The sequence below is a fragment of the Peromyscus maniculatus genome, chromosome 22 (genome assembly GCF_049852395.1).
Source record: "Peromyscus maniculatus bairdii isolate BWxNUB_F1_BW_parent chromosome 22, HU_Pman_BW_mat_3.1, whole genome shotgun sequence".
Lineage (NCBI taxonomy): Eukaryota > Metazoa > Chordata > Mammalia > Rodentia > Cricetidae > Peromyscus > Peromyscus maniculatus.
Window position 1 is genome coordinate 7,606,582 of NC_134873.1, and position 17,204 is coordinate 7,623,785.

At 41.7% G+C, this 17,204-nt stretch overlaps 1 long non-coding RNA gene across 1 annotated transcript; it reads left to right on the top strand.

The window, feature by feature from the left end:
- Positions 1 to 1,615: 1,615 nt before the first annotated feature.
- Positions 1,616 to 15,509, top strand: LOC143270311 (uncharacterized). Its single transcript, XR_013047441.1, has 3 exons — positions 1,616 to 1,951; positions 7,939 to 8,033; positions 14,886 to 15,509. It is a non-coding gene; the product is annotated as an uncharacterized LOC143270311 (long non-coding RNA).
- The last annotated feature ends 1,695 nt before the right edge of the window (positions 15,510 to 17,204 follow it).

Here is a 17,204-nt window from a genome sequence, read left to right on the forward strand (position 1 = left end):
TGAAGCCATATATACACAGCCAAGAAGAATGGACAGCTGAATTAAAAAACTGTCAACAATTTCCAGAATTTAAAATCCTGAATCATGACAGGACACTAGTGGAATTCAGGTGTTTCTGGTACGTGGACTGCTCTCACCCAATGTGAGGTTGAACTGTTGACCTTGTGTACATCCTACTTCACAAATGAGTCTGTCAGATACACTAAGCCTATAGGCTGAAGATGATGCCCCAACACTGCGGAGAAACCTCAGGTGACTGCCCATTCAGCTGGCTATTTCTGTCAACTCACAAAATTTTTTGGAAGTTGCTTGCATGCACTTCCTGTTTTTATTTTTGTTAGCTAATATTATTCCCTTCTTGGGTCTCTGAGGGAGTTGAAGATTAGTTAGTTATGGTTGAAGATTAGTTAGTTATAGTTGAAAATTAATTAGGATAGAAAGTGCATTAGATACATCTTGGATTTACCAAAATAGGATAGATAATGGAATTATTTTCTCTGATTTGTCAAATACCTGTTTAGGTATTTATTACTTGTATATATTGTATATAGTTATTGTACTTTTGTATATAGTTTTTCTTTTGTTAGTTATAACCTTTTGCTTTTTTTCTTTTTATTAAAATAGAAAAGGGGAAATGTGGTGGTAATCTAATTGTACTGAATTATAATTTTGATTGTATGTTAATAAATAAAGTTGTCTGGGAGTCAGAGCTATTAGAGCCATAGCAAGAGTGTGGCGGTGGTGGCACACGCCTTTAATCCCATAAGATCTCTGTGTGTTCAGGGATACAGTCAGCATTGGAGACATATGCCTTTAAGACCTAGGGGGCTGTACATTCAGACAGTGACGAGGCAGTCATGTGTTTGGGTTTACAACCAATGAGAAGGCAGAACAACATACTATAAAAAAACGAACCGACAGGAAGTAGGTCTCTTTTCACGAAGCTGGGACAGCAGGAGGAAGGGTGAGATTTTAGCTCTGAGCTCTGACTTCTCGGCTCTCTCTTTTACATTGTTTCTGTGTTTCTTATTTAATAAGACGGTTGGTTACATCTATATATTGTTCCAACTGGTTATTGTAACTATGGTAACAAGTGTGGTGCACTTACTTCTGTCTGAATAACAGGCATAGGGTCGGGAAGTCACTCAACAAAGGTGAAAGACAATAAATGGCCCATTAGTAGGATTTGAACCCATATATGCCATGTGTACTTTTATAAAATTTTTAAGTTTCCAAGTATTTATTAGTGTAGGGGCGAGAGAATGCATGTGTGGGAAACAGAGGACAACTTACCTGAGTCCATTTTCTCCTTCAACCATTTGGTTCCCAGGGATGGTTCTCTGATAGAACAGGTTTGGCAGCAAGTATCATTACCACCACAATCATGTCTCTAGCCCTCAGTTGTATCATTTTGTTTGTGTTCTTTGTGTGAATGTGCATGTGTGGATGTCACAGGTCAAAATTGGGCATTTCATAAATTGATATTATACTCCAAGTTGACTTTATCGTTATTGGGCATAGCATGGCATCTCCAGACTCTAGAATTCCCCAAGATGTTCCAATGGAGACCGTATGGACAGGGGAGGCATTGTGACTTTCTATCTAGAGCCAAATAGACAAAGTGTTTGCTAATCTGAAGTTCAGACGACAGTGCCTGGTTTATTTGTGCTGTGAGTACACAGGGCCTTGAGTCATTAAAAGATAATCTGTGTTTTTGATTGTGGTAACAAATCACATCCTCATAAATTCATGGCTGTATTGTCCACATATTGCTTTACTTTTCCTGTTTGTCATTCTGGCCCTATATATTCCACCCCTTTTGTACTTTGTTTTTACCTGAGATCAAGTTCAAATCCCTAGAAGCTGAATATTTCCCTCCTGAAGAGGCCAATGGATGCCATCATTTCATGAACATCAAAACATGATCTGTTATCCATTCAAGAGTAACAAGGTAATTGTTTGAATTTTTTTCTTACCAAACATTTAAATGAGGAACATTTTCAGCACCTGGGGCATTCAAACACAAGTTCTGAGTTGGAACAGCTCCTGTGTTGAATCTGGTATCTTGTACTTAGTTCCAGTGAAGAGGTCCCTGGTTGCATCCTGGCTCAGGGTGACCACTCATTAAACTGCTTCCCCCTTCAGATTACAGAACTTCCAAAGAAGCCTTTCTGCAAAAGGAGGCCTTGAGGTACAGCAGGCTATCCTGGCCAGGTCTGAGGAGGAGAAAGAGGAAGAGGATAAGGTGAAGCCCTGAGAAGCCAAATCACAGACTTGCTGCAGACAATATAGTTATTACTGGCTCTATGGAGCATGGTCAGGTGATGGAACATAGTGAAAACCATCTCTGTACAGAGAGGGATAGTTTGCTGGATCCAGCCTGGGCCAGGTGCCTCAGGGACATGTCCCTGCTTCAGCCATCTATGACCAATGAATGTGGGGATTTGATTTATGATCAGAGTAGTGTGGATGTGTCTTGCTATAGATGCAGCTGATGCAAGCCCTGGCCTGTTGAGGAGACAGCTCAGTCATTCAGTCTCCATCATTGACCTCTGCAATATAAAACCTTAGGGACCATCTTTCTCGGCCTGCAGAATGATGACCAGGACTCCTGCACTGGGAGATCAGCCTGAACATTACCAATTGTGCTCAGCCAGCCCCACCACACCATGATGCCCTACACTCTCCCTGTGATTCCCATTACTCTCCAACACTTCACATGTTACAGCTTCTGATATGCCACCTACATCACAAGTATCCACCAGGGAGTGTAAGCTCACTGTGAAAGGGAAACATAACCAATGTGGAACATGGGGTGATTGCAGAAATATTGTAGATGGGCTTAGTAGATAGTTTTGAGCTTCTGGACCCAAAACTCAGTTATGACAATAAACATGAGTACAGTACAATATTTTAAAAACCCAGGAAATGTTGTGGCTCATGGGTAAAGCCCCTGCGTAGAATGCGCATCATTTTTTCTAGAGATAATTTAAAAAGGTCTCAGTCTCCTGGAGTATGCAGAAGGTGTGGCAAAGGCTGGCATGATAATGCTGAATTCAGATAATAAAGGGACAGACAAGATAAACCTTTGACATTGGGAAATGTTCTGAGTGGGCCTTCTGAAGGCCCCAATATCAAATTTGATCTAGTCACTATCTGTCAGCATGAAAACTCCCAATGTTAGATTACACAGTGGTTTATTAACATCAAATTTATATATGCCCTTGAGAATAGACAATAGGCACAATGAGATAATGTATAGTACAAATAACTTTTGAATTAAATTAGTTTGTATATTTCAAAGATGCATTAACCTCAGAATGGAAACTGGGATATGTGTTCCATTGGGGAAGAAATTTTACCTTTGCTTTCACAGGAGAAAAATTACAGTGGAAATGGTACATATCAGAATTCCTTAGTGACTAGGATATGGGTAGCACTGAAGAAATAGTTCAGAGCCTAAAGTGTGTTGCGGGTCGGAGGAATATAACATAAGAACTCAGCTGGTTATGGCAAAGTCACTACCTGGAGGGATCATGGAATTCCTCCAGAGGAAGCCAAATCCCAAGGAGTTTTTGGTGTTACTTGGCTTGTTATATATCAGCTGTCTTCTGTTTTGAAAATTATGTGTGCCTTCATAGTTTTCCCAATTGACTTTTCCCTAAGAAGGACTAACAGTGTAGACTGAGCACTCTCTGGACATACACATTCCAGGTAATTTGGAGAACAGCCTCAGGGAAAGGCTTTCTCTGGAATCAGATTATCTCCCTTGGCCACTTTCAAGGACTACAGGAAACACCACCCAGGTGGGCGCCCATTGTTAGTCCCAGGTGGACTAACAATGATAACAGCCCACATGCAAGTCTCCTGATTCATGGTAAATTCCACAAGGAGACACCGCCTAGGAGAGGTGGACGTTAAGTAATAGCTTTACACAATTTAGCTCGGACCCTCCCTTTATATACCAAGACTTCCAGGAGGCAGGAGGAAGAGAAAAGAGAATGGAAGAACTAGATGGGTAAGAACTTGAGAGGAACAAACTGAGATGGGGAAGAACTAGATTGAAGGGCTAAAAGAGAGGACTAGAGGAACGAGATGGAAGATGAGGAAGAGCCAGATGGGGAAGAACAAGATGAGGAAGAGCCAGATGAGAGAGAAGGGGACGAGAGAGGAGCTGATAGGGGAAAGAACTAGATAGATGAGAACCTAGAAGGGACAGAACTAGATGAAGGAATTAAGATAGAACCCAGAGGGGACAGTAGATAAATATAGAGAGAAATCAGGCAAGAAAGGAGCTAGACATGAGAATAGAACTGAAGCTGTGTATAAAGGATGTTATGCCAGAGGAATTAAAGCAAATGTACCAAAGAACTCTGCATGCGTAGACTGATTTACCGACCTTAAAGAATAGATTCTCAGCTGGTTGATAGATCCTTCCGCGGACCCTGGAAAGGAGACTATTAGGGGCTGGACCCCAATAGTCCCCAACAAAAGTGGTCACCCCTCCTTCAAGAGAGGCAACTATGAACTGCAGGGACCAACAGAATGGTGAAATCATTTGGATAAGTCATGGTTTACTGATTGCTCATCAACCATTGATGGATCTCAAACTAAAATAGAAAATGTCAACCTCTAGACTTGAGATGGAATGGCCAAGTTTGAGGAAGAAGATACCACAAAATCATTAAACCACAATTATATATAGGACAAACAGCTAAAGAATGCCAAAGGAACATCTGCAGTTCACGGGGCCTGTGCAGTAGCATAGTTATATGACAATCAAAATGGAAAAGCACTCACTGCAGGTGAATGGCAAAGACAGCTGGTCATGGGAGGCATGGATGGAAATGGCAGCACTGGGCAAAGAGGACCTATGAGGTTGTGTGAGAGTTTCCATGATGACCCAGGTGGTCTTATGTGGTTCTTTGAGGTCCCATGACTTCCAATGGTGACCAGTGAGGTCCTGTGTGTTTCTCCAAGGAAACATGAAATCCTTTGAGGTGGGTTTCATATCCTCATTTGTCAACACCAACTACATTTTTATTGTATCTATTTCTAAGTTTTTTCTACTATTCTGTTAATTTCTTTATTATTTTCCAAATAGTACAGTCTTATTGTAGGTATATTGCTGTGGAACGGTCTATATGTCAAATTGCTCTGATTGGTCAATAAATAAAACACTGGTTGGCCAGTGGCCAGGCAGGAAGTAGGTGGGACAAGGAGAGAGGAGAATTCTGGGAAGCAGAAGGCTGAGGCAGAGAGATACTGCAGCCGCTGCCATGACCAGCAGCATGTGAAGCTGCCGGTAAGCCACCAGCCACGTGGCAAGGTATAGATTTATGGAAATGGATTAATTTAAGCTATAAGAACAGTTAGCAAGAAGCCTGCCACAGCCATACAGTTTGTATGCAATATAAGTCTCTGTGTTTACTTGGTTGGGTCTGAGCGGCTGTGGGTCTGGTGGGTGACAAAGATTTGTCCTGACTGTGGGCAAAGCAGGAAAACTCAAGCTACAGTATATGGGAAGTTTTCAAGCTAGTTGATGTCACTATGTGTGCTATTTACTTAGTCTTGTGTAGATCATTTGTTCTTCATGGTGATCTTTTTTCATTTTTCTGTTGTTGATAGCATTAATAGTTAGATATTTTGTTGGACTATTGTTGAATCTATAGCTTAAATCTGTACTGACATAGTAATGAAGCTTCCTGTCTACAGTCATGGAAATCTATCCTTTTATCTAATTCCTTGATTCTTTTAATTACTAATTTATAGTTTTAGCTACAGATATTTGTCACATTTCTGTGTTTCCCTGGCTGTTTATCTATGGTGACGTATAATAGATTTGGGGTTTGTGTTTTTAATTTACTGAATTTCCTTATTTTATTTCAACTGTATGGGTGTTTTACATCCATGTATGTATGTTCTTGATGAGTGTTTGGTTCCCATAAAAGACAAAAGAGGGCATCAGATCCTCTGCAAGAAGATGTGGGCATGATTGTGCATCACCATGTTAGATCTGGGCATGAAACTCATGTCTTCTCCAAGAGCAATATGTGGCCTTCCCTACTGAGCCATCTCTCCACTTGTAAACTTGACAGATTATCAGAATTTTGTGTGTGTGCATGCAGATGCTCACACTGAAAACTGAGTGTTCAGAGAGTTGAGGTTTGATTAAAAGTGTGTGTTTGGGCACTAGAGATGGTTTAGTAGGTATCAGAGTCAGATTGATATGCTGGCAATGATTGTTCCCTTTCATTGTAAATCTTCACAAGACTGACCACAAATTACCACTCTGTAGAATAAATACTAGTCTGTCTTGAAATCTCTTCTCCCAATGCCATTAATCTAAACCTCTTCTTTTTAGCCTCCTTCAGAAAGCAGGGCCCAAAGTGTCCACATTCTTTGTCACAATACCACTGGAATGGTCTCTATGGCACTTACTAATATTCTCCACTAACTTCTCTTGAGCAGGACCATCATTGTCTACATTTTTCTCTGCACCTCTGCCTCCAAGCTCTTTCTAATATGGCCCACTATCCCTCCCTTAAAACATTCAGCCACTTTCCTAATCCAAAGTGCCAAGGTCCACAGTCCACCAACAGGCAGCATGGTCTGGCCTGTCACAGCTGTACCCTGTTCCCAAACACCAAACATCCCAGCCCATTAGGGCAGATGTGCCTTGTCATTGACAATTGCTTTGAACACATCAAACTGCCTGTGTCACTCAGTACTGGGAACAAAGGAATACAGGTCAGCAAGGAGAGTGAGACAAGGGAATGAATGTCCTCATAAAGCCTTGGCCATCTTTTAAAACCTGTAAATTCTGATTAGCAGATTCCAGAGAGAGAATCTTTTTCTGTAAGCCTTTATTGCTATCTTTGATATCCTCTAAATCCTGGTTAGCAGATTCCAGAGAAAGAATCCTTTTATGTGAGCCTTTATTGCTATCTTTTAAAGCTTGTAAATCCTGGTTACCAGAGTCCATGGAGAGCATCTTTTTCTCTAAGTCTTCATTGCTATCTTTGAAAGCCTGTAAATCCTGGTAGCAGATTCTAGAGAGAGAATCTTTTTCTGTAAGCCTTCACTGCTATTTTTGAAAGCCTGTAAATCTTGGTTAGCATCTTCCAGAGAGAGAATCTTTTCCTGTAAGCCTTCATTGCTGTCTTTTAAAGCCTGTATCAGTCCCAATAATGACTCATCTTTGTTCTTATTATTAAACCGGTGTTTGAACACTGTGTGAATTGTTATGATGAAGGCCAAAATGGTACAGGCCAAATATGCCTTAGGAAGGTCATATATTTCCAGGAAAATGTCATTCATCATACAGGCAAAAAGGTTTTTAGGTTTTTGTGAGGTAGTGTTGTCGGCCATATTACAAGAATTACTCAAAATTTTTTAGTCAGTTTTGAGGTGTAATATTATCAAGTACTTTAACTTGAAATAAGTCGCTGGTTTGCCTATCTACCTTTCAGTGGTTTTGGGGCATGTAGTAGCACTTTTCAGCCAGCAGGAGGCATTGGTATAGCTCCAAAGCAGGTCCTGTTGAATGCCTTGGCAGGTGGCAGACTGAGCACAGGCAGTAGGCAGTTCTTCTGGTGACTCCCTGGAGCTTCAGGGCATTGAGAATTCCAGGCTGAGGAGAGTTCCAGGCCACTCTAAGCCACTCTCTTCCACAGGACTTCCACAGGAGGTCTGCCAGCATGCATGGCTCCAAGCCCTCCTTGTAGGTGTGCCAGCAGGGACAGTGCCAGTGTCTATTTTAACTAGGTGAAACTGTGGAAGCTTCAGAATAGGGCAGGGAGCCAGCACTCAAGGAGGAGGGGGGATGTCTCACTCACATCAGTTTCGTAGGACTGGGAGTTAAAACTCGCCTTAGAATTGAGAAGGGATTAGCTCTTTTTCAGAAATGAAATCATGTAGTTTTTCCTGGTTTTCCAGAGCTCTGCAGGTGGTACCCTGCTGCTTCAAGTGCCTGCCAGCCAGGGGAGGAAGATGAGGGTGGGAGCCACCCAGGCCGTTGGAATTTGTCCCAGGTGAGCACCAGATATTGGTGAAAGTATTAAGGCTATTCCCTGTAGTTAAAAGGGAGGTTTATTTTGTGGGGTAACTTACAAGTGAAGGGATAGGTAACAGGGTCTGGTAAAGGACACTGTCAGTGAGACAAAATAGCAGCTTACAGTATGGGAAAAGATCTTCACCAACTCCACATCTGAAAGAGGGCTGATCTCCAAAATATGTAAAGAACTCAAGAAACAAGACATGAAAATACCTTTTCATGCTCAGAATGTGTATATTGGTTTCTTTACTGCACCCATTTTCATTCATGGTACACTATAAAAGGATCAGTAAAGTTGCCAGCCTCTATATGGACTATACCAAGGTTAAAAGTTTTGTTTTGATACTAAAGAGCCCCAATACAAAAACATTTTTAAGGCAAAAACCTAAAAGAGATGGAACATATATTCCTACTCTTATGAAAGTTACTCACTTATTGCAAACTTTTAAGAATGATTAAGAAATGCCAGTTAATGGTCCATCACCTTAAGTACAATTGAAATGTAAAGTCCTAGTCTTATGAAAGCTCCTAACTTATTGTAACATAAAGAAATACAAGTTAATGGTTAGTCAACTTTTAAATGATAAAATTCTTTAATATGCTCAGAACTATACTTATAGTCAATCTAAGTACTAATGTAATTAATTATAAGAATAAGCCTTATTTAGCCCCATGTATATATTTTCAAAGTTAATCCTAAAATAAGTGACTAGAAGCAAGCAAAGTTTGTCTATTCAGACATACCTAATAGACAGGTGGTTCTCAAATATTTCAGAGATCTGCAGAATATGGCATTTAAAATGTTTAAGCTCTTGAGGCCAGCCTGGTCTACAGAGTGAGTTCTAGGACAGGCACCAAAACTACACAGAGAAATGCTGTCTTGAAAAACTAAAAAAAAAAAAAAAAGTTTAGGCTCCCTATTGCAGATAGAATTGCCCCAACATAGAAAAACAATTAAAGTATCCGAAGAATATAGTGAGCACAGGGCAATTCTGTCTAAATTGTGGTAGCACTAAAGTTAGTGGACGAATCTTTCCTGCCTGCCTGTTCCCAAATAACCACTCAGAAGCTTATATTAATGATAAACATTTAGCTGAGGGCTCAGACATATTATTAGGTAGCTCTTACACTTAAATTAACCCATTTATATCCATCGATGTATATTTGCATATTCTGCCCTGACCCCACTCTTCCACATCCAGTACTTAGTTTGATTGTAATGCCTAACCTTATTCTGCCTGGCATTGGGACAAAATAGCTTTATTTATCAACCAACAAGACCAATACATATTCACAGCATGCAGAAAGACCATTCGTCAGCAACTAACCACTGGGAAAACTGTCCTACCCCTTACCTGCTATCAGGTCTCTGCTCAAACTGAATATTTTTGGATTCATTGCCATACTTTGTCTAGTAAAAGTAATGTCACCCCCCAAGTTGCTCTGCCACAGAACAAAATCTCAGACCTGGGTCTGGCAGCAAAAGTCCTATATATTGTGGGAAATCATTCCATTTAGGTAATGGTTTTGGGGCACAAGTCATAGGCTGTGGCTTTGTCTGCATATGTGACCCCTTAAGAGCTGAGGGAGAGTTGTCATTCATATTCTTGGTTCGTCAAGACTGGGTCAGGTGGTAGAGAATGGCTTGCAGTTGGTTTCCATCAGTCTTGAGGAGATTGGCATCTGGTTCAGCAGCAGATCAGTAGCATGTCTACCTTGCTTTGTATTAGTGAGTCTGTATTCCCATTGTACTCCTTAATAAATTGAGATATATACATTTGTTGGTTCTTGCTACACCTATGCTGTCTTGTTTGACAGCTGAAGACCTAAAATGACTGTCCCCCCTGAAACTGTGGAGACCACTGCAGTGCTGTGGGATATCTTTCTGTATGCTGTGAATATGTGTTGCTCTGATTGGTTGATAAATAAAGCTGTTTGGATTATGGCAAGGCAGCTACCTTAGAAGCAGGCAGGAAATCCAGGAAAGAGACAGGAGGAAGAAAGGCAGAGGCAGAGGAGCCATCCTGCTGTCCAGGGAGCAGCATGTCATGGTACACAGGTAAAGCCACTGAACAGTGGTGACATACAGATTAATTGAAATGGGCTGAGTTCAGTTATAAGAGCTTGTTAGCAAGAAAATTGAGTCATCGGTCATGGCCATACAGTTTGTAATTAATATGAGCCTCTGAGTAATTATTTTATAAGTGGCTGTGGGTACCTGTTTAGGTAATGGGTCACTCTCATTTTAATTGATACACAAATGATTTAGATTATATTTCCAGTTATAATGTATCCTTCTCAAATCTCTGAGGATATTGACTAACTAGCTTTATCAGCAGCAAGCACCCAACTGCTTTCGCAAGACTTCAGCTGCCTTCTCCATTCTCTTCATATGTAAAAATATGCCCACAGGCCTCACTCTCCTGGAGTTACTAATGAGTCTAGTCATCATTTACCCTGTTATCAGACTCCAAAGGAGATAAACTCACAAAACATACTTCAGTGTAAATTTTTACTATTTTTTAAAAGGATAATTGTGTTACAATGACCTCTGTCTGATTGTGAATATTTGGATAGAAAAAGGTGTAACATTTAAGATTAAGCTTTCAGGATCTTTCAATATTTTAAGGTCCAAAAAAAATGGGGGTTTTGAGTTGTGTAAATGTAAGTTTATGTAAGGTGTGAGGATGTCAAAGTTTAAATTGTGATAAGATATTGATTTAAGGTATATAAACAGAAGGAAGTGCTTCAAATTTCTGTCTCTCACCATGCTACATTTATGTTTAGACTTCAAAGCTGAAAGTCTTATTAACCAATGCAGTTCTGATAAGCTATTAATCTAGCTCTGGGAAAGCTTTGCTTCTTTTGTCATAGTCACAAGCATGAGATTTTAAATTCTATTTGGTGTTTTTTGAGGTACAGACTTAAAAGTTCTTCTTATTGAGCTAAAACACCAGAATAATCTATATACATCCAGTATTCTGGATGGAGAGATGAGGCCCTGCTGTTTTTCATATTTAAAATCAAGATCAAGTGAGCTATTGCCCTTCTGCTCCCCAGAATGTTTCTGTCCTCTCTGAGATCACCTTAAATAGTGTTCATGCTTTTAATCCAGAATCATTTTGGGGTCCCCAACCTTTTACCATGACCGAAGGGCATGAGTCTACTGCTCTTCCTACCATGTGGATATGAGTACATTTTTACAAACTGTAGTAATATTAACATATCTAAAACTTGTACCTCTTTATATAAACTTAAAAAAGTCTTGTAACCTTCAGGTCATCTACTTCCATCCACCTCTCACATGTCAAATGGACTCCAGATATATACTCTTGTCAATCAATGGCCTGCTTCCCCACCTGACTATTCCTGAGGGTGGAATCTTCCCCTTTCTCTGGTCATGGGACTCCCTTCCCAGGGTGACAAGGACTGTAGAACTAAAGGTTTCAAATGGGCACCTAAGAAACAAATTTCCCCCTAACCTCCTCAGCTTTATCTTCTGTTGCTAATATGTGTCTCTTCCAGCAGATTTCCAAGCAATCAAATGCTGCAGACTGCTCTAACTGCTGCCTGATTTTCTATCAACAAAAGGCTGGGGTGTTAAGTTTCTGGCTTGGGAAAACCAGCTGAGGTGACTGTTTATCATAGCATATCTGGATTTCGTCACCAGTTTCTCCCAGAATCCTTCAGTCTCTACCTGTTACAGGGTATGGCTGGCATACTGAACCCCCTACCCTGAACTCTTCTGCCCAGAGGCTGGGATATCCTTCCCCCAGAGGCTCTTCCATATGTAATTTAGACATTTTGTTCACCTGTCTCTTTTGTATGTTTGGCCTCCTGACTGCTCCACCTGGTTCCCATCTCTTCCCTTCCCTCCCACTCTCTCCACATGGCCCAGCTCAGTCTGGTCTTAAACACTCTGGACTCCCTCAGATATCCCTGCCTCAGACTATGCTCTCCCACCCAACTGCAATAAACTTTCTCCTCCACCATACTTAGGAGCACTCATGTCCTTTTCTTTTTATCCTTTTTCTCATTGAAGCACACCTAATGATAGAGTTCAAAATTATGAAAATTGCTTCATTAGTTCATATACCATGAAATTAAGCATTCACTTAAGCATTAACTAAAGGATTAGGAGAAGAGGTCTGAGTTTCAGTCAGATCCTGTGAAAGGAGAAGTCCCAAAGGTCCATGGCTGGCCTGGAAGTCTAAAGGTCTAGAAATGATTCGGTCTTTGTGGCCAAGATGTGTCTGTAAAATGAATCTTAAATACTCTTATTAATAAAATCAGACCTGAGGCAGGTATTGGGGTGAACGCTGAAGATAGAGAGACAGAACAAGCAACAACTAAACTCACCTGGCCAACTTCTCAGCTAATATTGTTTCCTCACACTGGAAGCCTCTGTGTCCTCATATCCGAATGGATCTCAGCAGAACTGCACTGCTTAAAAGCCTGAAAGCTTAACCAGCCAAATGCTTCTAGTTTCTGGTCTTCATGCCTTATATATCTTTCCTTTCTACCATCACTCCCTGGGATTAAAGGTGTGATCCACCATGCTCGGCTGTATCCTAGAACAGATGGATTTCTGCCTCTGGAATGCTAGGATTAAAGGTGTGTGCTACCACTGCCTATCCTCTATGTTTAATATTGTGGCGGTTCTGTCTCTGATCCCACATAAGTTTATTAGGGTGCACAATGTTTTGGGGAACACAATACCACCACCTTTGTCCAGGAGAAAATTCTCTCTCTCCCCTTTATAAAAACTCTTTGACAGGGACTTTATTGCCAGAGTCCAGCTCTGTCGAGGTTTCGGTCCAAAAGTGAAGGCGTGGAGTTGGTGAGGGAAGCAGACTGACAGGATCTGAGGCTGAATCTCAACAGCTGCTGTTTATTTCATTAGTAACTGTGCAGAATTACTAGAAGTCATGCAGAGTGGAGCAGGCCTTTAATCTTAGCACTCTACAGCAGAGGCAAACTTTCCTTTATGATTCTTAGGCCAGTCTGGTCAGCAGATCAAGTTCCTGTCCAGTCAGGGCTGCAGAGTGAGACCCTGATAAAGAAAATGAAACAATAGAAGCGTGATGTAAAAATAAGTATTCTTAATTTGCTTTACTTATTTTCACTAATAATGCAGAAGTAAGAGAAAACAAATCTGTAGACTGTTACATGAATCTTAAAACGTCTTATTACTAAAAACAAAGCCGGAGCTAAGCTATTGGGGTGAATGCAGAAAGATCAGGGAAATAGAACAAGCCACATCCAACCTCACCTTGCCAAATCCTCAGTGATCTTACTTCCTCAGACTGAAAGCTTCTGAGTCCTCATGGGAATGGATCTCAGCTGAACTGCTGCTAAAAGCTAAAAGACTTAAAAAAGACTCTTGTTCCCCCTCTTCATGCCTCATATACCTTTCGGATTCCTGCCATCATTTCCTGGGATTAAAGGCATGTGTCACCATGCCTGGCTCTTTCCAGTGTGGCTTTGAACTCACAGAGATCAGGATGGACCTCTGCCTCAGGAAGGCTAGGATTAAAGGGCTGTGTGGTATCATTTTCTGGCCTCTATTTCTATTAGTGGCTGTTCTGTTTTCTGACCCCAGATAAGTTTATTAGAGTGCACAATATATTGGCAGACACAATATCACCACAGTAGAATCCTATGTCAAATGGGCAATAACATATATATTTATTATTTAAATAATTAAAAATATAAATTTATATATTTATTATTAATTAAATAAATATATAAGTTATATATAATTTAGTCATTAGAATATTGATGCCCTCTAGTAAATATAGATATAAGTAAAAAGCTCACTCTGATCTTGTAGGGTTTACTTCTCTAAATCCTGTATTTATATTGATGGGCCTTTTCTACAGAATAACAGTTTAAGAGAGTGCATATTAGTATATAGGTGGGTTTTTTTTAAATCATAATTTTTTTTTTTACAAAAATGAAAACCATAGCACGTTTTCCATAGCTTGCCTGAGGTATTGCTAGTTCAGAAAGTGCCAGGTTTCCTTTGTCCTTTCTCAGTTCATAGCAAAACCTAATTCCCCAGAAAAGAGTCCTCCTGAGTGCAGAAATAGTTCAGGGAAGACTTTACAGTCCCAAGTTCTGCATCAATGTCAATCTCTGCAGGTCAGGACAGTTCTCTGCCTGGGGTGAAAGCCAGAGCTGCCAGTCATTAGCCTCCCTCACTTCACAGCACTCTGTCCCTAAGGGAGCTGTTTAGATCACTCAGGTCTCAGTAACCAATCAGGACCTCCAGATGGACTGCCAATCAGAATGGGGAGAGCACTTCCGGTCCAACCTGCAGCTTAGCCTGTGGCTTGGTGGTTAAAGGTTGATCTCCTGTTCTGTGTACTGGGCTGTGACTGCCTGCTGGAAAGGGCAGCTTGGCTTTTTGTGAATTGGGGAAGAGTTTGTTATCAGATAGGAGAAGGCTGTTGGCAGTGACCCTAACAGTCCCTTCTCTGGAAATTCTGTTGTATCCTGGAGAGCCCTTGGCATCTTTTGTGAAATCACCAGTGTTGTGGCAATGCCAACTGCCCTTGAGGCATTCATTAAGTGCGTATAGGGTTCACCAATCAACATGTTGGCAAGACTGAGCATACTGACTGGAAGAGAGGTCTCTGTTTTTTTGGGAGGAGTTGAGGCCAGAACTGGATCTTCTAGTAATGGGGTTCAGTAGCTGTAATTAAGCAGAGTACCAAGGCCAGATCTACCTCAGGTAAATGTCACATGCCTCTATCTGGACAGGCCAAATCTACCTCAGACAAATGCCAACTCCAAAATAAAATAATAATGATTCTTTCTCTCTAAGCTCTCTCTATGTCAACAGTATCTTGTGAAATGGGAGGTCCCCAGCAGCAGCACGGATGGACAGCTGCAGAACGAGGAGACAGCAGAACATCATTCCAGGACCTCCACCATCATCCCCGGACTTCACAAGATACCCCTAATGCCCCCAATAGTCAACCAACGCCCACTATTCAGCTGGAAGCAGTCTTTGAGAGAAACGTCGCCCCCGTACCCAGTCAACCACAATTTTTTCTATTTTTAAAAAATAAAAGAGTCGGGGAATGGTTCACAACACGCCCCCCCCCACGGTCACATTTACACGCCCCCCCCCCATGGTTGCATTTACCAGGCGGACACTTCCGCCTAGCCAATTCTGGTCAGGCTGGACACCTCCACCTAGCAAGTTCCGGCCAAGGCATCTCACGTGACCAGAATCCGTGACGTTACATTGCTACGTAAGCGCGCAACATGACCATGTGATCTATGCACACGGGTGGAGTAGTGACGTGACCTGGCCACGCCCCCAGCCAGTTTTTAAAGTGGAGCACCACGCTTCCCAGTTTCTTTTCTTCTCCACGCACGTGTCTCTCCCACAGGCCTGTGCACTCTCTGTCCCTTTATCTCTAATAAACTCTTATAAGCGGATTCTGTCGTGTTTCGTGACATTTCCTTGCAGGATAAGAACACAACGCAGCTAAATAACTAACACACCCCTCAGAGACCCTGAGGCTGGCCACCCTGGCCTGGGTCAGCCTTCACCAGAATGAACTCCACAGACTTCCTCCAAAATGGTTCAGCACCTCCTCAGCAGTTACTTCCCATCCTCAAGTCTGAGCATGCTCAATGTACCAAGCCTGAAGAACAAGGTGGAATGGGGGAGGTTTAGAGTCTCTGCCCGGATGCTCATTGGGCCAGAGTGCTTCAGGGGCGGGCTTAAGCCTCACATGCCATTTATGATTGGATGTGTTGCATGTGGCTCTATTTGGAGGCTGGCCTTTTCTGGTGGGATGTGGCTTTGGTGGGAAAGGTCTGCAGTGTCTCAAGAGAGACAAAGGTTGTGGAGCCTCTCAACACTGGGGGTCTGCACATCGCAGGCTTCCAGCTCAGCACGAGACAAGTGGGTGCTCAGGCCTCCATGGTCTGCTCATAAGTTACAGAGGGAGGCCTTGTGGCCAGAGCTGCCCACATACCATCCCATAGTTCTTGTTCTGTCTCACCTTGCCTCATCTTATCTGACCTAGCCTCACATCCTCTTACCTGGAGCAGAAAACCCATTTGGCCATCTGGGAGGCCACCAGATAGCGCCGCTTTATTGCAAAGAGGAGAAAATTAAAATGACAACCAGAGAGTCACTTTCTCAAAATCACACAGCTGCTTGTTGTGACAGGAACCTTAGTCATGTCAATTCCACAGACAGCTAGATTAGAGTTGACTTCTATTCCGCAGAACTGGCTGTGTTTAGTCCCAGTGAGGAAGTGGTATCTAATAATGTTGACATTGTATCAGGTCATCAGCTTGGCATTCCTGTGACTCAGCATGGACAGGGAGCTTGCAGCAATCGGACTGCGCTCTTATCATTCACCTCTCCAAGTGTTTTGGTAAATATTTGGCATGTAAAATGACTTAGTGGCTCATGGCTGAGAAATGACAAAAGCATAAGTTTGAGTGATTTCATGATCTTTAAGATAAGAGCTGTCATGCAGAAGGGAAAGGAGGAAGACAGTTTGTGTCCAGGGACACAGATTTTGTTTTAGTGTCACTGTGGGGCTTCTCAAGTTGTGCCTTCTCTGTCTTCTATCAGGGTCACTTTGGGGAATGCAAGTGTTGTTGAATCAGTTGGCAAGACAGAGAAATATTTTGGGTCTGGGCATAATGTTGAAAGGAGGCAGAAAGTTCCACCTTCATCAAAGGATCTCATCCAGAGCTTTGTTCTTGCCAACTTCCACTCAATATCAGTAGGACCGTGTGAAAGACACAAGTGCAAGGCTTGAGACAGGAAACTGGAAAATAGACCTATGTTACATTTTGAGCTCTGCAGATGCTTCTAGAGAGAGCAACCTGGCAGTAGCTATATAAACTCCAATTTCATATACCTTATACAAGCAAATACATAGACCTCACCACCCAGTTTGAGAAATACATTTTATCGGGGAATAGTGGTGCATGTTTCTAAACCTAGCAACTTGGGAAGCTGAGGCAGGAGGATCATGAATCTGAGACTGGCCCTAGAATGAGTGCCCTTCAGCTTTAAAAAATATAAAATTATTATATTCAACATAAATGGGCTTTTTATATTTGTTAATAAAATAAGTATGCATACATTAAAGAGACAATGTTGTTT